The following is a 26,835-nucleotide window of genomic DNA, read 5'->3' on the forward strand; positions in this document are numbered from 1 at the left end:
TGTTTTGGTGGCTTTTAAAAAGCCTACATTTTGGGCCTTTTATATAGTGATGGTATGGGAAGAGGCTGAGTACCTTTAGGGAAGAAAAAAGTTGAATGGTGGCTGAGGCAGGCTTAGTTTTTGTTCTATTAATCACCATCAGTAGAATGTTAGAAACTTCCTCTAATTTCTTGTACTGCAAGCTCCTTATCTGTAGAAAGAAATTAATAATTACAGTGCTAGAACCTCATGTAAAAGGGCTGTTTTCATCTAGGTCTTATCCGTTTGAGAACATGCTCAAATGAGTGGCAGTGCATGAACAAGGCTTGGAGTTCATAGTATGACTATCATGATGCCAAGATTACCTGTATTTAATATGGCCTCCAAAGTAGCATTATCACTTGTGGTTGAGTACGAACACTAAATTGTACTCTTCAAATACAAACCACAAGCCTGGCAGCGCCTATAGATGCTCTGTGGGAGAGCTCTTATCTCCTCTGTCTCTTTAATAAACCTGACCCAAATGTGGCAGTTATTAGTAAAGTGCTCTGTGTGAACTGACAGAAGAGTACTTAGTTTCTTAATAGTTGTTATGTATCTCCCTCGATCACATTAATGATTATGTTAACCGGTAAATTGTAGGTGTTGCATTCCCGTGATGGGAACAGATGCAGTTTTAAGGAGCTTCCAGAAAAAAAGGCAAGCACAAAGGCAAAGTAAAAGCGTTACCAACCTTGGGCCTGGGACTGGGGAAGTTTCACTGTAATCTCTGCACTGCCTGTGTTTTGATCCAAGCTCGTTTCATTGCTGCAGGCAAGTAGCTAGATCAATTTGTTGTCGGTATTGTTCCATTGTTCATATGTCACATTGTTCATATGTCACATTTGCAAGAATGTAAGGATGCATAATGTGGACTAGGAGCCCAGGGTGAGTTTATTTGTGCCAAATGGGAGTGTGTGATATGGTCCCTCCTGACTGAGGGAGAGCCTGGCTTAGAATGTTCTTGCTACCAAAGCATCTCTTTATTACTGTGTACAATTAATCATACGCCAGCATCTTATTGTTTGCTATAGATAGTCACAAATTTGTCTTCATTTTGATTTTAAAAGGCTTACTCTTTGCCCAACAAAGCATCACTTTTCATAGGAATGTGTGTTGGAAAGAAATGCAGATACTTTCTCTCCAGGGCAGAAGTGGCAAAACCGTGACAGGGCTCTGGTGTTTTTAAACTCTTGGTTGCAAAGAGTTTTCCTCTCTTTTAAACATCACAGATATCTTTTATTCCCTATCTCTGTCAAGCATACCATATTTTGAAAATTGTTGTCTGTCAAACTGTACTGAGTAAAATTTCTTCCCATTTTAGTTAATAACAGCAGCCATAATTCAATAGTTCTGATCAATTAATAAAAGTATAGCGAAGAAAGAGAAAAGTTGGTGTTTTAGTCAGGCTTTGTGCATTTAAGAGACATAAAGTGTAATTTCCCTTAGTTATTCTTTAAAAATAATGAAAAAGAACTCTACAACTTATATTAATGCCTTCATAGTCCACTAGGAATCCAGGCACATAGACTAGGCAACTTTGAATTACCAATGTCCTGGCATCACAAAGCTGTCATATTCTTATTAATTATAATTACAATTATAAAAAAATTTGCTATTCAGAATTTTCTTGTATTTATTTTATATAAGTCATCAAAATAATTCTTTCAGATAAATATTTTGTTCCCATAATATGAAGAAACTACAAATCAAAAAAATACAAATGACTTGTCCAATATCACATAGCTATTCTGAGACGTCACCTTCAAAATCAGGCTCAGATTTCCCTTTTCAAACATTTCATTCACGTACAGTCTACAAGTTTTGAACCACTTTGTATTCCTTCATACATTTTAAGGGGATATGTTAAGTTTTTCATGACAAGTTTAAATAGTTTCAAATGTAAAGTTTCCAGCATATTGTAAATGTTTCCATTTTAACTAGAAAACTGTTACGTCAGTCTTTTGAATATATACAATCTATACTGTGATCATCATACAATTACAAAATACATGGACAAGTTCTTTAATTATTACAAACTATACATCATTCTTTCTTTTCCTTAGACTTGTGTTTTTATTCCATTTTCCCCATGGAGTATCTTAAAGTTTTTATACTCAAGCATACTTTATTAATTATAGCATTATATGTATTTGCAACAAATGTATAGTTAATCCTCATTATTTGTTGATTCTGTATTTGCAAATTTACCTACTCAGTAATATTTATTTGTAACCCCCCAAATCAATACTCATGACACTTTTGTGGCCATTTGTGGACATGCGCAGAGCAGCAAAAAATTTGAGTCACCTGTTGAGTGTGTTCCCAGTTGAAGTTGAAGAAGGTGACACTCTGCCATCTTGTTTCAGCTCTCATACTATAAACAAGTGTCTTTCGCGTGGTTTATTTTGTGCCACATTTTTCCTGTTTGTGCTGTGTGTGTGTGTGTGTGTGTGTGTGTGTGTGTGTAATTTCTTTGTTTAAAATGACCCCTAAGTTTAGTGCTCAAGTTCTTTCCTGTGTTCCTCAGCAGAAGAACACTATGATATGCCTTACGGAAAATATAGATGCGTTAGATAAGCTTCAGTCAAGCATGAGTTGTCATGCTGTTAGCCATGACTTCAATGGTAATGAATTAACAATGTATATTAGATAAGATATTTTTAAATAGAAACCCCATAAAACAAGGTTATGTATTGATCAGTTGGTGAAAATGTTGCGAGCAGAGGCTCACAGGAACTGCGTCCTGTATTTTCCCCAGGACCATTGGTTCAATATTTGCTAATTCAATGTTCTCAACAATTTTATAGAACATAACTACCACAAACCATGAGAATTGACTGTATGTATATAATTTTAAAATAGTTTTAAAAAACTCTATAATCAGAAGCTCTAAGTGGTAATGCATTTCTTCTGTACTGAGCTATCATTACATTTTTTAATATGTAATTAATTACTTATTTAATCAGTTTTGTAGGGTAGGCAAGGAAGTAAGTGAAAACAAAGGACCATAAAGAGAAAAAGAGAGATGGAATGGGGGAGATAAAAGAATCATACTATTTATTGAGTTTTTATGATTTGCTAGTCAAAAAGGGAATAAAGCAAAGAGAGATGGAGAAAGAGTGAGAGAATCAGAGGATTAATGAAAAGAGAGGAGAGCAGAAGTTAGGGGAAAGGGGATTTTATTGCACATTTTGGGAGGGGCGAGAGGTGTGTAAGCATTATATCTACCTGTAAAATGGAAGTTAGTGGAAACACACACACACACACACACACACACACACACACAGAACGTCTACAATGTGTAGATAAAAAATTTCATTCATTTTTTTTAAAAGGAAACCCTTTGTTAATTTATAGCTGTATTTAAATGTTACAACTATACAATTCATTTAAATTATACAGTTCAACCCTAAAGGAAACTTCATACCCAAAAGCAATCAACCCCAATCCCCACTTCCCCCTGCCCCAAGCAATAATAATCTACTCACCCTCCAGTTTTATTGAGATATAGTTGACATATAACATTGTATTAGTTTAAGGTGTGCAGCATAACGATTTGGTATACAAGTATGTATATATTGTGAAATGGTTATCATAATAAGTTTTGTTAACATCCATCACCATACATAGTTACACATAGTTTTTGTGATGAGAATTTTTAAGATCTACTCTATTATCAACTGTCAAACATACGATATAGTATTATTTTTTTAAAGTAATCTAAGTTTTATTTTAAAATGTCAGTTTTATTGTATGGCTGGAAATTATACCCCTTGCCACTTTTAACATTTATGATATAAATATGTGCTAGAGTTACATATTTTAAAATTATTTTCAGAGGTAATGATGCATAAAAGTTCAAAGGCCTCTGATACAATATGTGTGAAAAGAATTCCACATCTCCTCAGCTGTTCATCCTCCTCCTGTGTTTCCTGGTTCATTGAGGGGTGCCATTTTCCCCTGCTAATACAAGCCCGAAACCTGAACTTCATCCTTTATTCTTTCTCTTCCGCTACAGCTAACTAATTTGTACTATTTCTTTCCTTTTCATTTCTTATTAGTTTCAGGTGTACAAAACAATGTAATGATGAGATATTTACAACCCTAACCAAGTGATAAATCCCCCAAGTCTACTACCCCTCTGACATCGTATAATAGCTGTTACAATACCATTGGCTTTGTTCCCTATGCTGTGCTTTACATCCCAAAATTGTAGACTGTATATATATATACACATATACACACACACTCACACAAAGGGTGCCAAAAAAGTGTATACACATTTTAAGATAGGGAAAACTGTATTAAAATTGTAATACTCAATATATACCCATAACAAAAGATGAATACAAGTCATGTGTATACATTTTTTTGGCACCCTTGGTATATGTATACATGTGTATATATGTGTGTGTGTGTGTGTGTGTGTGTGTGTGTGTGTGTGTTATATATATACATATATATATATAATTATAGTTGAAGTCACTATTATTTTAGTGTCAGGTGTGCAGTGCAGTGATTAGGCATTTATATAATCTATGAAGTGATCCCCCCCATAAGTCCAGTACCCCTCTGACACCCTATATAGTCTTTATAACATTATTGACTATATCCCCACACTGTATTTCACAATCCCATGACTATTTTGTGACTGCCAACTTGTACTTCCTAATCCCATCACCTTTCTCACCCACCCCCCAACTCTGCTCCCTTCTACCATGTTTCCCCTAAAATAAGACCTACCCCGAAAATAAGCCCCAGTTAAGATCGTCAGCCAGACGGACGGACGCATTTGGTATGTTATGACGATGTTCCAGAAGAAGATGACATGACTGTATTTGAATAAATGTAGATTGTTGTACATGAAAAATAAGACATCCCCTGAAAATACACCCCAATGCATCTTTTGGAGCAAAAATTAATATAAGACCTGGTCTTATTTTCAGGGAAACACAATACATTTTCTTTCTTTATCAATCATCCATTGATGGACACTTAAGTTGTTTCCATGTCTTGGGTATTATAATTAATGTTGTAGTGGCCATGGCGGTACAGACATCTCTTTGAGAGAGGAATTTCATTTCTTTCAGATAAATACCTAGAACTGGAATTGCTGGATCATATGGTAGTTCTATTTTTAATTTTTTTGAGGAACCTCCATACTATTTTCCACAGTGGCTGCAACAATTTACATTCCTACCAACAGGGCACAAGGGTTCCCTTTTCTCCACATCCTCATCAACACTTGTTATCTCTTATCTTGCTGATGACCGCCATTCAAACAGGTGTGAGGGGATATCTCATGGCTTTGCTTTCCATTTCCCTGATAATCACTGATGTTGAGCACTTTTCATATACTAATCTACTTTTATCTCTATAAATTTGCCTACTCTGAATAGTTCATGTAAATGTAATCATAAAGTATGTGGTCTTTTGTGAAACTTCTCCCTCCCCTGTATTGAGATTGTAATTGACAATTATGAGGTGGATATATTTAAGGTGTACATGTGATCTTTTGAGATATATATATATATATATATATATATATATATATATATATATATATATATATATATATCGGGGCTGCTAAAAAAATGTATACAAGTGGACGCTTTGGTCAACGTTGCTCAAGCAGTAGTTCGCCGTAATCAGAAGTGTCTGGACGCTGATGGTAACCACTTTGAGCACCTTTTGTATATGCAGAAGTCAAACGTGACTTGTATTCATCTTTTGTCATCAGTATATATTATTACAATTTTAGTATTGTTTTTTCCTTTCTTAAAATGTGTATAAATTTTTTGGCACCCTCGTATATATAAATGATAATCATTTATATATATATATATATATACTGTGATAATCATTTATATATGTATACATATATGTATATATATATCACTTATGTATATATAAATGATTATCGCAGTTGACCTAATTAACATATCCATCACTTCGCACAGTTAAGAATATTTTGTGAGAGAAAACTTAAGATCAACTATCTCAGAAAATTTCAAGTATACAATACAATATTTATTACTAAGTGTAGTGACCATACTTACTGTACATTAGATCTTCAGAATAACCCTTAGTTAATTGATTCATTTATCTATGGAAGTGATTATCTAACAGTATTATTAGGGATAAAATTTAGTGAGAAATGTATGGGAATTATAGCAGTATAGATTTGTTTTGCTTTAATAAATCCTATAAAGGATAATTAAATATATTTAGCTGGTAAAAGAAGAGCCTTTTTGTTCCAAAATTATTCTTTTTTCAACAACGATTTCTTAGGTGGGCATCTCTTAAGGTATAGATATTTTAGTAATTTGTATGTCAATTTATGATCAATTAAAAATAAAAATAAGACATCTGTGAAAATATATGACTAACTATACCATTTAATTCAATATGAAAATATTAGCCAACCTACAAAGGTATTTATTGCCGGGATCTTGTCTCGAGAGACCGAAGAATGGAAACATGGACCAAAGAGAAGCGAGGAGTTTTTTTTAGGAATCCATTTTATTGCATTTGAAGTAAGAGTACCTCTTTTTCTACCAAGTTTTGTCATTTACATCAATCACACATTCTTCCTTTTAAAGTTAAATGTGTAACATATGAAAGGGGCTCTTGGACTGTGTGGTATTATATCATATCAATGATGCAGTAAATTGAGTACTGGGTAATATTACTTGAACAGTGTTCATCATTCACATTTATATTCACGACTAAATTTGCAGGCCACCTTGACACAGATCCAAATACAAGTATTTTTATGAATTACTGAAGTATCTAATTCAATGTAATTCAGTTATATGGTCATGTCTGAGTAATTTTTATTCTGATTATTATGTATGAGTAATCATGATATTCAGAATCATACTATGGTTAACCATCTAAATTAGAAAAAAAATATCTATTTTGAATTGCATAGAACAGATTTCATTTAACTTTGGAAGGTCAGGCTAACGACATTTCTAAATGGCACTTCCAAAAACTGTATTGCTTTTACTGCCAAAACACAGTAAAAAATACATTTCTCCACATAATTTTGAATGTAAAAAGAAATCAAAGAAATAAATCCCAATTTTATCTTTTAGCTGAACGTCACTTATCAGCATGAATCTTTGCCAAAATGTCTTCTGTAATAACTTTGTAAATTGCCATTTTCTCTAAAATTGCGATGGTTGTGGAGACGGTACAGCAACATCATTCTGTTCTTTTTGAATGGTTTAACTTTCCCTATCGAGTTCCCAAAGATTCCTTTTTTTTTTAAAAAAAAAGATTTTATTGGGGAAGGGAAACAGGACTTTATTGGGGAACAGTGTGTACTTCCAGGACTTTTTTCCAAGTCAAGTTGTTGTCCTTTCAGTCTTAGTTGTGGAGTGTGCCGTTCAGCTTCAAGTTGTCCTTACAAAGATTCCTTTTGAGCTGTCTTGCTTTTTGTTTGCTGAGCCAAAGGAGAAAAGTTACATGAAGATTCATTTTGTTTAGCACACTGATCTGTAAAAATTATACTGAGAGATGTGGTTTGTTCAAGGAAATCAAAGTGTTGTAGGAATATTTCTCTGTGGGTCCCCAAATGATGTAGGGGATTTTTGCTGTGAGTGCCGGGATTTTGTCTCGAGAGACCGAAAAATGGAAACATGGACCAAAGAGAGGCGAGGAGTTTTTTATTAAGAAAGAGGACAGTTTATTGAAAGCAAAGGGACAGAGCTCCCGAGCGGGAGGAGCTCCCGAATGGGGCGTCCAGTGACTGAGGCAAAAGCTCTTACTTTTATACATTCCCTTGCCTGTTTGTGGAAGGGGAGCTGGTGCCTTTTACTGAAATTCATCAGGTTTGTTCTACTTGCCTATCCTGAAGGAATTAGCAAAATAACCCACTCCTATGTATCAGATCTGCTCCGTTTATCAGGCCAAAAGGACTTTTATGATTAACCTCAAGGCATTGTTGCATTTTGTCCTAGAGTGAAGGAGTGATTTCAAAACCTGAAGTCTCAGAATACGTCTGTCTTTTGTTTATTTCACCAGGGACCTCCCTGTCTACGTAGCAACATACTAACCTGTCTCAAAAGTAGTTCACAAACACCTTTGAATGTCTTTATTATATAGTTGAGTAGTAGGAAATCGTTCACTCATTGACCATGTCTTTCCTTCAGCCCACTTTCTTTTAGTCTAAACATAAGTAGGACTGGTATCATTTATGCCTATAATTTCAAAAACACAATAGGACAATGAAGAGCGTTTAGTCACAGTTTCCTAGACCACCACAAGGTGGGGCTAAATTTTAAGTAGACAGCTATTTTGGTGGTTTAACAGGGCCTCTTCTTGAACTTCATATAAATGGGAAGTGCTTTTTTTTTATGTATTACTTCTCTCACTCAACATTGCATTTTTGAAGTTTATTCATGTTGTTAGGGGTACTGATAGTGTGACTTTTTTTATTGTGAGTAATATTCTATTATATAAATATACCACAAATTGCTTGTCCATTGTATGATTAATGGACACTTCAGTTGCTTACAGTGTTTGACTATCATAAATAAAGATGCTATGACCATTCTTGTACATCTTTTTGCAGACATGTTTTCACTTCTTTTGAATTTATACCTAAAAATGGAATTGCTGGGTCCTAATGTAGGTGTATCTTTTTAACTTTACAAAAAATTGCCAAATAGTTTTCCAAAGTGGTTATATCATTTTATACTCCCAAAAACAGTATAACAAGTTTCTAGTGGCTCCACATACTCAATGATATTTGGTATAACCAGTCTTAATTTTAATCATACTGGTGGGTATAAAGTACTATTTCGTTATGAGGATATGTACCTAACCCAATTATTAACAATTCTGCTAGAGTCGTGGAGGACATGGTGGGAATATCTTGGGAGGTCAAGTGTGAGAAGAAGAATCTTGGACAGGGAAAGCAAATGTCATGAGAAGGGATAGATGATCAGAGTCTTTCATTTTGAGCAGCCATCTAACAGAGGTAAGAGTCATTAAAAGTGCAGGTCATAGCAGGGAGAGACCTCAGGTATGTGGTACATTTAGCTGTGTGTATCCCAAATGGGAGTTTGCTTAAACTTTATAAAGAGTCTACACGCTGATGGAATGTTGGAATTACTATAGCCCAGAACCTCTTCTTGATCTCATTTTTATAGTATCTTAATATGCTGGTCAAACACTATTAGGATAATTGCACCTAGTTTTAGAAGGCTTTTCGTCCTGAAGAGTAGCCTAATACTAAATATATCCTTCACACTTTGCCCTTTATTCAGACTCACTTATGGATGGGATATTCTGGTTTGAAACTTCCTTTTAATTATAGCTCGTAAAGAGGGCTTTATCTAGATCTTCTCATACTAGAATGAACATAATGTCTACTAAAAGGAGGTTATAGAATTTGTTGCTACTGTAGTTCATTAAAACATTTTGGCAAAATCTTATTGGTCATAGATATGGTGGAGCTAGTGTATTTAGATATTGGCATTATAAACAACTCTCATCATTGTGGTTACATTTTATGATCTCAAATGTTAAAGTCTGCATTTTAAAACTTGCCAACCAACTCTATAAAAAATAAATATTTTATTTTAGAATAATAATTTTAGATTTATAGAAAAGTTATGAAGATAATACAGACATCTCATATACCCTTCATCCAGATTCCCCTAACGTTAACAACTTATATAACCATGGTACATTTGTTAAAACTAAAAAATTAACATTGGTGTTAACTTCCCAGATTTGTGACAATTTCTTAGTCTTTTCTTGTTTTTCATAGTCTTGATAGTTTTGAAAAGTCCTGGTCAAATATTTTGTAGAAGGTCCCTCAATTTGGGTTGTCTGATACTTTTCATATAATTAGATTGTGGTTATGGTAATTGGGGACAAATACCACAGAGGTAGAGCCCTTCTCGTCCCATTATATTAGGGATACATAATATCAACATAACTTATCACTGGTGGTGTTAACCTTGATCACTTGGATAAGGTGATGTCTGCCAAATTTCTCCATTGTGAGGTTACTGTTTTTCCTTTTCGTATTCTATTCCTTGGAAGGGGGTGGTTAAGTCTAGTCAACACTCAACATGTATATTATGGAGTGGTCAGGGAGAGACTGGATATTAAGCTCCATGTCTTGGATGGGGGGAGTATTTACATATATTATTTGGAATTTTTCTGTAAGGATAACACACCTCTTTATTTATTTATTAACTAATTGATTTATATCAGTTATGGACTTATGAATATTTATTTTATACTTTGGGTTATAGTCTAATAATACATTATTTGGCCTTAAAATTCTTCTAACTTTGTCCATTGGAAGCTCTTTCAGATTGGCTCCAGTGTCTTTTTGACATACATAACTTCTGTTTATTTATTTATTTATTTGTTTGTTATTTATGTATTTATTTTCCTTTTTAGTGTTTCTTTACTTTCTTGCTCTAGAAGATGCTCTAGACTCGTATTTTCCCTGCACTAGCCCTAGAATCAGCCATTCTTCCAAGGATCCCTAGTTACTTTTATTGGAAAATTATATATTGAAACCAAGATCTGAGTACTGGGTGTGCTTAGTGCTTATTTCTATTGGGATATCACCACCTCTAGGCTCTCTCTGAGGACAGAGCTGGAAGTATATGCATGCATGCTAAAAATGTGTACACACCTATTATCTATCTACCTATCTATCTATCTATCTATCTATCTATCTATCTATCTATCTATCTACCTACCTATCATCATCTATCTATCTGTCACATCCAGCGCAACACAGGCAGTGAGCGAATGAGAAGGGCCGGTGAAGGGTTAAGAAAGAACCCAAAATCAAGAAAGTTATGAAACAGGGGGCCAAGGGTCTCACAGCCTCAAAGAACTGAGAGCTCCGACTCGAGCCACCTTGTGGTTTTTATTGATGCACACACAAGGAAGTAACATTGTTTTCTCCACGGTCTGTGAGTCTCATACATCATACTAGGAAACTGATTCGAACTAATCAGCCTTGCCCGCAAACAGCGGAACCATAATTCTCAGGATATACCTCCCCAAGGGACAAAACCTTTATGCTGAAACTTACTGATATGAATAAATGGAGAACTGATGTTAACACATCATTGAATCTCTTCCCAAGCAGGTTATGGGAAGGAATGCAGCCACAGAGGCAGAAGCTCACCTTAGCCGGGGAAGGTGGGGGTCTATACCCACCTTTATCAACCCTGTGTGTTCTCCTGTTGATCCTCATGTGGCTGCACCTGGCTTAGGTTGCTCCCCACCGTGGGGAATCTTACCCATCATTGGCTGACCAGCCATCCCCTGGGGCCAAACAGAGAGACATAATGTGTGAGCACAAAGGTGAAGCAAAGTCCCTGGAAGGATTAGTCTCACAGACTCTCCTTTCTTCAGGGCAGGTACGAGGGGACAGACATGTAGGCTGCTGCGTGACAACATCTATCATCTTAAACCTGAATTCATACCACAGGGATTACCCTAGACTTCCCCCTTGCTTACTCGTAATTTCTTTCTCTGATAGTAAGAAACCTACGTCCTATTTATTTAGCATTTATTCACTTATTTATTCAATCCTTGTAAATATATAAAGTAGTTCCAGAATTATTAATTGATGTTCCTATGAGAAACAAATTTACTAACTAGCATACTGTGTTTATGTACAGTTCTTTTTGTCTTTAGTTTTACAGTTTTCAGTCAAAACACCATTTTCCTAACTTAATTAAGTTCCTTTTTCCCCCTACCACTTTTAGTTGAGGTTGTGTCATACATATATTATACAAAATGAATTTATATGCCAATCAACTTTGGTATAAAAAGGCTTATTTTTCTCTCTGTTACTATTCTTTTATTTAATACTGTAAGATGGTATGGTGTATAGGTACCCTTTCTATTTTGAAGAGATTTTAATAGTCAAACTATATTTTTCATGAAGAGAGTAGCTGAGCATGAATTTGAGGACTAACTCATATAATATTTAAAATTCTCTATGAAATCTATGTTATATTATGGAGTTTCTTTTTTAAAAAAACAGACCAGAATTGTTACAATGGCTTAGGAATTGCCTTGGCATGAAACACAGAAAGACATACTAATATTATGAAAGTCAAAAGATACAAAAAAAAAATACCTACCTCATGCCAGATATTTCTCTTATAGTGCTTCTTTTGGTAGACATATGTGCTAGAGTCTTGATAGACCATTGTGCTAATTTTTCAAATGGCTGAATTACGTTCTGATGTTTATTTTTTCAGAACAGAATTTATTACTCTTCATGTCTCCTCCTTCAAGATTTTAATCTGAAAACCATCTCTACCACAAGTATGTCATCCATCGATTCTTCAGGCTATTCCTATAATACGTACCATCTTTTTTATCTTTTTTATGCTCCCATATTTGACTACAGTTATGCACCTCTTAACAACGGGGACACATTCTGAGAAATACATTGTTAGGCAATTTTGTCATTGTGTGAGCATCATAGAATGCAAGTACTCACACCTAGATGGTACAGCCCACTACACACCTAGGCTGCATGTGTAGCCTATTGCTCCTAGGCTACAATCCTGTACAACATGTTACTGTCCTGAATACTCTAGGCAATTGCAACACAATGGTATTTGTGTATCTAAACCTAGAAAAACTACAGTAATGATATAAATGACAAAGATGATATACCTGTACAGGGCATTTACCATGAATGCAACTTGCAGGACTAGAAGTTGCTCTGGGTGAGTCAGTGAGTGAGTGGTGAGTGAATGTGAAGGCTGAGGACATTACTGTACACTGCTGTAGACTTTATAAATACTGTCTCCTTCTGCTTCCTCTGACAAGGTCAGAAATAGAACATCAAAGCTGTCAATGCTGCTCCATGAACCGGGATATGGGCTGGATCGATTGGAAATGTGGAAGAGAAACTGGCTGGGTAAGGCACAGATCCCATGACTGTGACTGTCAGGAGGGAGTGAAAGGTGGCCTAAGTATCGGTAGGAATAAGAAATCGAGATGGAGAGAAAAAGGAGCATAGGGGATTATCACGACAATGTGGTTTTGGCTACTGCATGTTGGAGCAGTGATCAGATTAAGCACATTTGTGGTATTCATTAAAAAAAGAGAGAGAGTGTTTAACATAAAGATGGTATAAAACTGAGGATTCAACATTTTGACTTTGGAAAAAAAATTTTTTTCAGTTCCATTGACCCTATCTGGTGCAAAGGGCTCTCTCTGGTACTGAACTGATGGAAGAAATAAAACGTATCTATGCTTCACATCATTACAACTGCAAAATATTTCCAAACTACAGGGACAGACTGCGCACTGTCACAGAAAGCTTTTACTAAAGTAGCAATGACGATACTTGTTAAGGTAGTCCCTATGGACCTGTGTCCTTGTACAGGATCTTAGGTCCTTAACCAAGAATTTATGGTAATGTCCTCTGAAGACCATCAAGCTAGACTTGGAAGGGCTGTAGTGCCCTCTGAATAAGTAGTGTTCAGGGGACAGGCTTCTCTGTACTGAAACAGGTCAGTGGCTGACTGTTGGGGATGTAATATGTGCACTCAAAATCGAGGTGCTATGAGTGAGAGGGAATCTATTGCCATGCCCCAAAGATATTGCTGCTGTCAGAGAAAAAAAATTCCACCCGAACCACATACTCTTCCATTTCTTACAGGAAATTCAGCTCCATTATCTTACAGGACCACCATTACATATGTGGTCTGTCACTGACTGAAATGTTATGTGGCACATAACTGCATTTTTTTCTTTATCTAATAAGTTCTGATATTTTCACCACTTAAAAAAAATCCATATAATAAAGCTATAAACAAAACCTTATATACGCATAGCTATTTTCCACTTTCTTTCAACTATCAACTTAGCTCGTTAAACCAGGTTAAGTCTCTGATCCTGTTTCAGTACTGCCTTCTTTCTTCCAGTGACGTTTACTGGTATTAAGGTCTTTAAAGCATCCATCTCTTTTCTCTTCTCCTTCCATAATTAATTTTGGGTATTTGAGGGTTTTACTCTCTACCAGTTATGGTTTGTTTTTTATTGCTATGGCCTTAAGGTCTTTTTCTATGCGTCTCTCCATACTGTAGGGTTTTGTACTTGTTTTTTCTCTTCTACAGATTCTTATCCTGTACAGGTTCAAACACCTCTGCTATCCTACTGTGATTGACTGGATACCCAGGGCCTTTACTTGTTGATGACCACTTGTTGAAATAGTTGGGAGATATATATTTATATTATCTCCCTGTAGAAATAAGGGTGGAGTATAAAATAGTCTGTACTTGATAGCTCCATATCTTCCTCACTTTTATTTTGCTCAATTCATTGCAAACTAGCTTCTAGTCTTCACTAAAACTGCTCTCTTTAAGATTTCCAAAGACTTCTCTTTGCTAAACCCAAAGAATATTCTCCATTTAAAAATATTTTTATTGGGCTACTTTGTCATGTTTAGCTCTTGAGTCTTCCATTCCTAAAATTCTTTGACACGACATTCTTTTAATTCTTCCTAGTCCTTGTCTGACCTTTTTCTTTCTCCCATGAGAGTTGTCCTTCTTAGGTGTAGGTGTTGCTTAAGTATTTTTGTTTGTTTTTATTTTCACTGCATTCTCTCTGTGTATGTTTCCTATTGCTGGCGCAACAAATTACCACAAACTTTGTGGTTTAAAACTACACAAATTCATTCTCTTAGAGTTTTGGTGGTCAGAAGCCCAAGATCAGTTTCACTAGACTAAAGTCAAGGTGTTCCAAAGGCTGGAGGTGCTGAGGGGAGGATATGCTTCTTGTCTCACCCAGCTTCTAGTGGCTACCTGTATTCGTGACCTGTGCCCTCTCTCTCCATCTTCAAAGTAATTCATCAAATCTCTGATCCTGTCATTGCCTTCTCTGCTAACTCTGATTCCTTCCGCATTCTTCTTATAAGGACCCTGTGATTACTACATTGGGTTCACCCAGATAATCCGGAATAGTCTCCCCATCTCAAGTTTCTTTTTTTTTTTTTCTTTCTTTTGTTTTAAGGAGGGCACAGCTCACAGTTCCTCATATGGGGATCGAACCGGCAACGTTGGTGGTACCAGCACCATGCTCTAACCAACTGAGCTAACTAGCCAGCCCACGTTTCTTAATTTAATTACATTTATGAATTCCGTTTTGACATATAAGGTAACATACTAATAAATTCCAGGGGTTAGGATGTGGAGATCATTATTTAGCCTGTCACACTCTTGTCATCTCCTTCATTCTTAAGGTTTTGATTAAAACCTAAATGTTAATGATTTTCACATCTGTTTCTTCTACCCAGCTCTCTTCTGCATGCACGATTCACATGTTTAACTACTTGCTAGACACTTTCTTCTGGATCTATTTCAAATTCAATTATAGACCTTATCATCTTCACCAGACCATTTTTCTCTCCCTATGTTCTCTATATCAGTTAATGTTCTCCATTATTGAACATGGGGTCATTCTTAAATCTCACCCCCCTCTTAATTCCCATATTAAATCAGTAATCAGTTACCATGTACTGTTAAATTAACTTCTACACATTTGTCTAATCTGTCCCCTCTAGTGCATCCTTATTTCAATTGTCAGTATCCTTTTTGGCAAAATGGTATGATAGAATATAGTTCTTGTGAGCTTGTTTTGCCAACTTTACAGATGAAGAAATGGAAGCATAGGGAGATCAGGACCTTGTGTAAGGTTACATAGTGAGATATTTGGGATTGAGACATGGGTCTGGCTTCTTCTACTGCTGTAGTTAAATTCCTCATATCTTTTCTGGGTTACACAAACAGCCTCCTAACCATTTTCCTTGATAACAGTTTTGGCTTTTCAAGTCTATTCTTCACACAGTCACAGTCTTTTTCATATGCATACATGACTCCTCAATGAGACTCACAAGGTTCTCTGTGATCTGGGACCTGTCTACCGCTTATTATCATATTCTACTGATCCCTGCTTTAACGTCACACTCTAGCAACTTTGAGCTCCTTGCATTTCTTGGTGTACTTCTATTGTTTCTCAATTTTGTGACTCTACTATGGCTAACCCACTGCCTGGAATTCCCTGACCTTAACTCCTCTGTCTTCAAAGCCCTCGTTACTCAGCTTAGACATTTTCACCTCCAAAAAGGTATTTAAACTTTATTTTTCAAAAACTATTGCCAGGTCTTTGAAAAGACAGACTATATTTTACGCTCCTCTCTCTTCACCATACCTAGTACAGTGCCAGACACAAAATATTACTAATGCTTGTTGAGTGAATGTTTTATTATTTTTCTCAACAAAATCAAAAGCATTCTTTGTGTTTTCTGCATGAAGCCATTATCTCTAAGTCTTAAGACAATAATCATGGTAGAGGCTATTACCATACTGAAGAAAAGCAAACTAATACCATGGATTCCTGTTTTAATAAGAAATTACTTTATACAAAATAATAAAAATAAAAAATTATGAAATTAATGTTTAATAGAAAGAATGCTTTTACTACCCTTAAGAAATAATGTCCTACTTTTCCCTGTTCAGTATAAATAAGTTGAAAGTATAATGAAGAGAATATGTAAAGGACCTTTACTCATACATTTAAATTCCCTATAACTAACTAAGGATAGAAATAAAATCTTTTTTTGCTTGTATATATATCAATTCAAGCATGAAAGTACCAATAATTTGTTCCATCTTGTCAATTTACTCATCAGGAATATGCCTATTTTGTATCTCAGAAAGTGGGTACCAATAACTTGGAATAAAAAGATTGTTTTTCTTTATGAAAAGAATGTATAGCTTTGTTTTAGAACATTGGATCTTGCCACAATCTAATATCAAGTTGTTATTAATTTCTATATATTCCAGTGAATTTGAGTGACAGTATAGTTTTGCCAATATTTTGCAAACACTTGCTCATATTTACTTAATTCTCAAATATGAGGGATATTATAATCTATTTTATGCATTGACACTATTTTTTAGTGATTAATATTTACTTGCTTTTAAATCTGGCCAGATTTCATAGAAATTATATTATGTCATTTGTCTAATAAGAATAAGGTATTGTTTTGCTAATGGAAAATTACCAACAAAAAGCAAATAGCAAAAAGCAAAGATGTTCATTTTTGAAATAGGACACCAAATAGAGCAGGGAACAACTGAGGAAGAATTTGCTAAAATAATTGGAAATCAAGGACACTGAGAATCTATGACCTCATCAGCCTGGAGACAATTAATTTTATTATGGTTCATTACATAATCTCCTGAAAATGCAAGCATAATGTAAACTAAGAGAAATGAAAAAGCAACAACAACAAGAACAAGTTGAGCATATTCCTTTGGTGGCTTTAATGCTACTTGAGTTTCAAAAATACTTAGTTATCTTGTTAAAAAAAACATTTTGGAAGTAATCAGTTATGATATTTGGATGGGGCCGTTTGCATTTATACTCTAACCAAATTATTTAAATTACTTTCTAAGGAGCTTTTAAAGTTGCAAATGGTGGCTACTGCCTTATGAAAATTAAAAGTGTGTGTTAGAAATGTTGGGAATGCCTTAATTTCAAGACCTTTTAAAATTTGTTTTCTCATACATAAGTAGTGACCACCCTTCATTGTGTTGTCTCTGAATAAAGATCCCATTCATTAAAATGTTCAGTAATATATTAATCAGTGTTTTCCCCGAGGATGGTCCTCTTCATATTGTGCACAGTTGGTAAACTCATCTAACCATTATTTCAGTATCATTTCAGCCTGGTCATTTCAAATACTCTGTCTCCACTCCTGTTGGCCAGTCTTTGTTCTAGGATTGTATTTATTGCTATCCTAGGACCATATGATGGGATATCCCCCCTTGTATATCCTACAGTCATCTTTACAAATGTCAGTATCCACACAGCCATCTTTCTTTCTTCCTCTGTTCTCCCTGCCTCTAATACCTCCTGGACCTCTTTGACAGTGCTTTCAAAATATATATTTGACAAGAAATTGACAAGAAATTCCTCAGAGCTAATCTTTTCAGTTTGTGTGGATGAACATTCTCTTTTAGTTTTGAAAACCAAAGGTAACAAGTTCAAAATCTTTCTCTGATAGAAAAGGCCAATGTATTACGTTGAATGTAAGAGCACAACATATTTGGTATGAGTCAAAGTGGGATGACTTTTCTTGACCAATCTGCTTTAGAATCCTCTTTACTGAGTCAATCAAGTTGTTGTCTTAGAACACCAAATGAAGGATTTTGGGGTCTGTTAAGTACAAGAGTGACCCTAACACAGAAATAGCACTTAGAGGGTCTTTTAGTGATTCCATTAAAAGACTAGTTTCTGTAGAGGGTAGCTTTTCCTCTTATTGGTTTGTTAATGACTGGTGTGCTTTGAAAATTACCCATTTTAGACAATAAGAAGCTGAAAAAGGAGGTGATATATTTTATTGACTTGGATAATATTCTTGGACAATATCATAGGCAAATAATAAATGTAGTAGGTATGCCCCAAATTTAAATGATATAAGAATGCGTGTGTGTGTGTGTGTGTGTGTGTGTGTGTGTGTGCGTGTAGATCATGAAGAGGCCACCTACCTTAGTTTTAATGGTATGCAACTCATTTCCTGAACAACTGAGGCAGTCTGCTTTGCTGGCGTATGTTCTTGGGAATAATGTACTGTATGGATGAGTGGGTAGCTTTTCTTGATCTGTACAACACTCTTTTTACGTCACTTCTCAGCTCAAAAGTTAAAATGATTTTTTTTCTTAATGATTGCCAGAGAAAGAGTATAGTAAGCCCTTTCCAAATCTGGTCTTTACTTTCTTATTCTTTTTCTCACCATTCTTCAATATGCATTCTCTGATCCTGTTTGTACGGAATACCTGGTATTTACAAACACAACATACTCTCTCCTTTCTCCATGCCCAATTCATTCATATACATCCACTCAAATTTTACTCATTTTTCAAAGGCCAATTCAAGTCCCATTTTCTTCATATTGAGATAGCTGAAGTTCATCTTCCCTTTTCTTAAAATATTATAATACTTATTTACCATATGACATCTGTTCTGGTACTAATTTGTATAGCCATTTAACTTACACATATGATATTATTTAACTTTTTCTTATGCTTATTAGAGTGTAAATTCTCCAAAGGCCAGGACCATGTCTTGTCTTTATAATCACTGTGCTTGGCTTAATGCTAAACTTTTAGATACTCACATATGTGTTGAGATGAATGGATATGGAGGAGTTAACCTAGCATGAAGGGTGTCTCTAACTGGATTAATGCAAACCTACTCTTACCTGAGAAAACAATTCAGATGATATTTTCTACAAATACTGAGCTAGACTTTTCTTTTCCTCCTTAAGGGACAGTCTTTTGTAGAGACAGCCTTATAAAATAGAACTATGAAATGAGATTTTGCAGTGCTAAGAGCTCTACCTATGACTAACTATGTGCCATTGGACCATGGACAGATTCCTTAATCTTTGCATGCCTTTGTTTCTCTGTCAACAAAATACAATAAAGTACCTCCGTTCCCCTGCTTGACAATAGAATTTATAGGGAATAATGAATTCTACACTTGCCTTTCTTGTTCTTTTCAAACAAAGAATAGTTACCAAGATTTCAGGGTCAGTTTTTAAAAAATAAGTCAAAAGTCTTTTAAAAATATTTCATGAGATAATATTGTTCTGCTAAACTATCAGCATATATAGCCCTCGGTAAAAAGATTATATGTATGAGAAATATCAAAAGGAAATAGTTTATGTCTTTTCAAATCTTTCCAAATTATTTTGTTTCTTATTATGTATTCAAAGCTTAGTCAGTAGATAATTAATGAGCTGAAACATTATAATTTTTTAAATGATAGAACAGTGCACTACACATAAATCACACTTCGGGTAACATTCTGTATTCAAATTTATTGTAGCAGAAAATGACATTAAGATGCATAATTTTCATTTTACATTTGTTGCATTTGTTTGTTCATTTAGAGTCTGTAATTAAGATAAAAGAAAGCTTTTCTGAGAACTTGGGAAGGGCTGAATAACCAGAGTCCCAGTTCTCAAACTATGACCCAACGGGTCCTGGGATGCTATAATTACTTATATTTACTATATAAGTATACTTATATTTACTATACTTATAATTATTTATATTACTATATATAATTATAATTAGGAGTGTGGAACGACATTTTAAAAACTTGAGGGAAACACAGCAATACTTAGCATCTGTTGAAAACTGAGCAATCTTTTAGCTTAAGATAGTTTATAGTTTTAGCACTGGATTTTGCTACATTATTTCCTTTACTTTATACATTTGTGAAGGCAGGTTTTTGGAAGTTATTATGATAAAAAGCAAGAACTGCAGGAATATCAATGTGAAACAGAAAATGAGGGTGGCAATGTCTAATCTCATCCTAAGGTTTGAGAAGCTCTGCAGTACCCAACTTAATTAATTAGTTAAATTAATTAATTAAATACTTCCAATGATTTAAGAATGAAATTAAATATCACTTTACATGTACTTTCAAATGCTACTAACTTGTTAGGATAGAAATACTTACTAAATTGTATGGGTGCAACTACCTTATACATTGAATCGTTAGGTGTTTCTTTTGGTCTAGGGTGCTGTTAAAAATTACTTAGAAAACCTGAAAACCAAGAAAAGTTGGGAATTTTCTCCTCTGAGGTAAAAGTGCATAGACCTTATTGGATTGAGCAGACATAGGTCCAGTTTATGTTCACATAACCTGCAGGGAAACACAGAGTCACGTGTTGGGTGTTGGTGCAGAGCACTTGGGCTTTGGAATGACTGTCTTCACAGTTATACGCTGCTTATCTGCAAACAAGGATTCCTCTCCTGTGTGGCCCTAATAAGACCCATGTGAATTAAAGAAATGGAACATTTTTGTTTTAGTTCACTGTTGCGGTACAGAGAGATACCTGTCCATTTTTGTACACCAAAAGAGGAATTAATGTTCATTTTGCTCACTATAACGAGAACTTACAAAAATGAGTAAACATATGTTTTATTTTAAAAGTTTCACATCTTTTGGTGGAGAAATGTTTTAGAATTATTTTAACACAACCTTGTTATTTTTGTCTTGAACTAATCTATTCATTGCTGAAGTTACTCATTTCAATATCCACTTAAAATATTTTCCAGAAATGATTATAGCATGAGTATAAATTGTGAAGTGTTTGTTAATTTCTTAAACAGAAAAATTGCCTATTAATTATTTTAAGGGATCTAAGTACATTGCCATTTAATCATTATTAGTAACATTTTTTTAATGTTTATTTTATATCTAGTGACAAGGGCACAACATTTCATTCTTAATGTTAATGAAACTTTTGAGAATTCTAATACTTACATTAAAATTGGATTTAAAAAATATATTCATTATTTAAACATAATAAATGATTGCATATTCACAACAAATTGAAAATACATAAGTAAAGGTCTATTGACATTAACAAGGTTATATCAGGACATTCTTATTGATAATTCATACTTATTATTGTTAGATGTCGAGCTTAATAAGTTGCAGACAGGAAGACATAATTCCTTTCTATAATATAATAAAGCAGACAGAAGAATTAGGTTATGAAAAGACAGGGAGATGGTGAACATCTCACCAAATACAATTGAATTGAAATTTTTCTTTTCCATCCATTTAATTCTGCAGGCCATGTTCATGACAGCTTCATATAAGGAGAACATTTTAAGCAGTTGAATAAGGAATTTGCAGGAGAATCGCATTCTCAGAAAGGGTACGATAGGGAGGAAAAAGAGAAGCTGACCTTGTGACGTGCGAGGGGAAAGTTTTCTAGGCACCAGATATGTCTGGAAAGAAAATGAATAGCTCTACAAATAGAAAAATCATAAAATATTGGGGGCTGATGATACCCTAGTGATTTTACCAACCCTTTTAATTTAGAGTTGAGTAGTCTGTGTCCCAGAGAGGTTTTGAGCAACTTGTTTTTGGTCACATGGCTGGTTATTAGCAGAGCAGCTACTATAACGTAGAGCTTCTGCATAGACTGGTGCTTTTCCATGACGTTGTATTGCAGGGAATAATTCCAGCAGGTTAATTGTGTGGGTAATGTTTATTTATAATGCAATAGACCACTCACACGGAGACTTTAATTCATCAGATTTGTTTTTCTTATGTTTTTAGGACATTTGAGGACAATTATAAGAGGCAGGCAGAAAACGTGTTTTCACAGAAATAGCATGGGCTTAAGGAGTCAAGACTGAAATTCTGACTGATATTTATCAGCTTCATGACCTTGGGGCAAGTATTTCAAAATCTCCATACAAGTATTTTTCATATCTGTAAAACTGAGAAGATACATCCTATTGTGGCACTGTAAAGATTAAATGAAACAACAAATAAACAGACCCTGGTCCATTGTAGTTTCTCAAAAAATGTTACTTTTACTTAAATAGATCTGGAAAGTAAAGGTTTAGAAATAATTTGGAATGCAAAAGGTTTAGGCACAGAGTACAAAGAAGTATTTAGGTAAATTATTAAAGGCCACAATAGGCCACAATTGGATCACGTATTGACAAAACATTGCTATTGTTAGACATATAAGGACAATGCTGTGGTCTACAAAAACACACAGAGAAGGGTACAATAATCTTCCTATATAATCTGTACCTAATACCTGAAAAAGAATCTCAACCTAAAATGTTGTGTGGAGAGCTAATGATGTGGAAGGCAAAAGACAGAATTGTAGGCTGCATTGGCTTATAGGGTCTCTTCTCAGAGGAGGATGGATTTCTGCAGTGCACGGTTGAGAGTGCAAAGCCACTCAAAGTCACATAAGGGAGTATTGTCTGCCAGAGGCACCAAAAAACACTGATTACTTTCCCTCTTTCTTGCACTCTTTGATACGGTGGCATCAAAACAAGGCAGCCATCCCACTAATTCATTAGTATCTTTCTGGTACAAATTCTAAGTGTTGCATTGACTTTATTGCTTTTCTTTATTTCCTCCCTGCCCGTCCTTGTTTTGATTAATAAGTCCCCTAATCCTTCAAGATAGTTTTACGAAATGATGAGCTGCATTGTCTTCCATGTGTCCCTTTATATATGAACAAAGCAGTTGATTCTCATTTTGCTAGTGTCCCTAATACTTGGTTTTGCTTACAAAGCTATGCAGGCATATAAAGCACAGTATCTCCACTGTTATTTGTTTGCAATCTTTCACTGAGAAAGCATGTTTTAAAAGGAGAGTACAAGGAAGTGGGAGGTGTAGACAAATCTCATTCAGGGAACATGTACACAGAGTTAACCTGCAGGTGGGGAGTAGGTGTATGTGTGTAATTTTCTAGGTTAGGGATCCAGAAAAACTTGCCCTAGTTAAGAATTCACCAGCTACTACATTTTTTTTTTTTTTTTTTTTTTTTTTTAGAGAACTTGCTTTAATGTTATATATACAGATCATGTGAGTTGCCAGATTTTTGTAAAGATTGACTATAGGGAGAGAGAGATTTCCTCAGTCTCATGATATCAGGCGAGAGCTCTACTCCAGGAAACACTTATGCAGATGTTGCAGGTTTTCTTGCTGGAGACTTAGATGGATGAAAAGAAATTAGGAAAGAGTTTGGAGCTCTGAAATGCAAAGAATTTGGGGAGTGAGGACTGATTGTAATTTTATTTGAATTTGAAGGAGGTGAATTTTTCCTTAGCTACTTCTCTGGAAAGGATGAAAATCAAATTAAATGAGGGAAAATAAGTGAAAGGAGTTTATAAATAGCAATGTTATATATGAAGGTAAGGCATACACAACACTAGTTTTATGTTTAAAGGGAAAATAGTCACCATCTTTATTAAGGTGGAGAATCTGCTTTAAGGAGATCAATCAATCTCAAGTGAGTCCTCAGGTGCCCTCACCGACTTCACAAACAAAACAAGTACATTCCTGTAGTTCCCTATTCTAGTAGGAGACTGGACTTGAAGGAATTTATTGAAACACGATACATGCAGCAGGACTGGATTTGTGGGTGAGTCTATGCAAGTTTCTTTGCCTAACATCAGAGCACAAACTCTTCACTTTAAGTGTACTACTCTTTCCTAAAGTGTTTGGGTTCCTTTTACTAGTTCTAAGGCTTTAATTTTTTTTTTTTTAATGGAGAATAGGCTACTCCTATTCTCTTCCTTAAAAAAAGTGTCAATTCAAGCATAGAACACAGCATTCTTCATATTGAGAGCTTTTGAACCCTGTTCCTGAATAGAAATACAAAGGGAAACCCTTGAAAATAATGCAGATGATGGGCTGTCTATACCGTGGCCTCCATTTGTTTATAGTTTAAAAATCAGTGGGAAAATGATCAAAGGGAGGCTAATTCATACTGAAAACTGTAAGATCACTTCATTTGGCTAGATTCTGTAAAGAGTCTTTGATTCAAACAGTTCACACAAAGCAAAAATGTCCCATAGGTTCAGAGTTCTTTCTGGCAATAAACTTCCAGTGTAAACAGGAAGACTCTTGGGTTTCTTGTAAATTTTGGAAACAAAATGATACTCATTGCTCAGCACCCAGTCATTTTTGACTTTGAGACAAGTGTTGGAATGATTCGTAGAAGTTCTGGTTTTAAGTTCAATGCAAAGGTTATTTACCATTACCATAACAGAATGTGTGTGTATGTGTGTGTGCAATGTGTGTGTGTGTTCAACAGTAGTTTATTAAAAGAATGTGAAGGCCTTAATGCTATTTAGCATTCTTAATAGAGGCTGTAAAATTGTATGACTCTAAAGAACTTGACAATTACATCATCATTACTAAAGACGAGAACTAAGAATTCTAACTTATGCTGTGATCAATACTGCACAGCAAGAATATTAAAGTTTACCCAAAGTTGGAATAATGTAATTTTCAAATGAACCACCCATTGTGTTCAGCAAACAAACAAACAACAACAGCAAAAAACAAAAGGCCAGTGAAACTTTTTTAGCAGAATTGATGATTATTCTTTATGATAAAAAGTATAATTTTGTCTAATTTCCAGTGGGGAAAAAATGCATACAGAATTAAGTGAAGTAATGGGAGAGACAACAGTAGATACACCACAATCAAAATAATAATAATAATAATAATAATAATAATAATAAATTTTAGAGTCCTGAATTTCTTCTGCTAAGTAGGGAAAGTATACAGGTAGCACCTTAGTCAGCAGGCTGAGAAAGACATACACATTTTTGAAGGGGAGCATGCGAGTGAGAGTACATTTTTTTTATATATATATCTTCAACGCCTATTTAAAATCTGAGAATCAAGCATGTTTTTGAACCAATTTGAGTGGATTTTTCCAAAACATAAAAGGAAATCTCAAAGAGCATTTATATTTATTTGGGTCCTTATAAACAATCGGGAAGATTTAGAATTAAAAGCAAATTGGGGTTGGGGTAAGCAAAAGGTTTGTTTTCGTTGTTTTGGATTTTTTGTTTGTTCTTAAATAAACACAGTTCACAAACCCATCTATACCTTCACCTTGGAGGGACCAGTCCTTTCAAAAGACCGTTTTGGCTTCTGTGTCCTTGGGAGCTAAAGCCAGAGACCCTGGACTTTTCTTTCCCGGGAAGGGGAAGAGAGGGGCCGATGGTGCTGCTCCTCTGCTTTGCTGCAGGGGAAGCACAGCCTGGGACCCCTCTTTCCGGGTCACTCTTATTTGTCCCTTCTTCCAATCCCTTACCACGCCAGAACAAGTTCGAGGCTTTTCTGGAGCTAAAACGAGCGCAGTGGGGTCGGGTGCTGAGAGTGGCTGCTGGTTTGCCAGGAGGCGAGCTTTGGAATGAAGCAGCTCCACCGCAAACTCGCAGCAAGAGCTGTGCGTGCTCTCGCTGTGGCGAGTCTGTTGGGTTTGAAAAGCTTTCTCCCACTCCCCTCAGCTTTTCAAGCATTTGCAGCCAAGTGCAAACAGATCGCATATTTGCGCAAAGAGCCGGGAGAACGAGGGCCTCGGGGGCACTCCTCCCTGGTCTTCCCCCAGCAGGGTCCTAGGTAGTGGAGTCTAGAGAGGAACTGTCCCCCAGTCGTCGACGCCGCAAACGCGGCCGCAGGTGGCAAGCGGAGCTGTCCAGCACGAGTGCGGAGCCGGCGGGAGCCAGGAGCCCGGCGTGCCCAGCCTGGCAGACACTCAGCAACAGGGCTCTGGCCCGAGCAGACGCTGTCTTCATTCACTGCCGCCGGGCTCCGGGCTCCCTACGAGCCCACGCAACCTCCCGAGGCGGAGAACACTCGTGCCCATGAGCTGCTCCAGTAGGATGGGTGCCAACACGTTGCCCCTTCCCTTCCCGTTGGAAGCGTCTCCTCTGGACTGGGAGGGTTGGATCGCTCGGCCTTTCCCCCTTGCCTCAGAACTTCCTAAATAAACTCGGAGGCGGAAAAAGGACAAATATTGGACTTAAACCCCCACTCGCGCTCTCAGGCTTTCCCGAGTAGGCTCCAGGAGGAGGTCTTCTGTCCCTGGCCCTGCATTTCCCTCCCTTCTAACGCCGACCGGGGCCCCTCGGCTCCCTAGCCGCCTCTCCCGTAGGGCTTTTGGGGTTGGGGCCCTACGGTCTGATCCGCGATCTGGTGCCCTCCTCGGAGGAGGAGGAGACGGTGGGAGCGGGGAGGGCGCGCAGAGGACGGCAACGAAGTGTCCTCGTTGCTCCTGAAACGTGGCGACAGGCGAGGCAGAGACTCCCAATGAGTATGATGGCGACACGTGATACCGGCGGAGGGAGAGCATGGAGGGGGGGCGGATAAAGGGAGACGGAGGGAGGCGGGCAGCTAGCAGAGAGAGGTGGGAGGAGAGAGGGGAAGGGGGGC

General features: G+C 36.1%; 1 long non-coding RNA gene across 1 annotated transcript in view; it reads left to right on the forward strand.

The window, feature by feature from the left end:
- Nucleotides 1–22,395, forward strand: part of LOC109436854 (uncharacterized) — a 182,036-nt gene extending 159,641 nt beyond the window's left edge. The window contains exons 8-10 of the long non-coding RNA XR_016018714.1: nt 12,282–12,348; nt 12,862–12,952; nt 22,192–22,395. This is a non-coding gene — a long non-coding RNA (uncharacterized LOC109436854). The remainder of the gene's footprint in view (nt 1–12,281; nt 12,349–12,861; nt 12,953–22,191) is intronic.
- The last annotated feature ends 4,440 nt before the right edge of the window (nt 22,396–26,835 follow it).

Source organism: Rhinolophus sinicus, chromosome 14 (assembly GCF_057876585.1).
Source record: "Rhinolophus sinicus isolate RSI-liver-muscle chromosome 14, RSI-T2T, whole genome shotgun sequence".
Classification (NCBI taxonomy): Eukaryota; Metazoa; Chordata; class Mammalia; order Chiroptera; family Rhinolophidae; genus Rhinolophus; species Rhinolophus sinicus.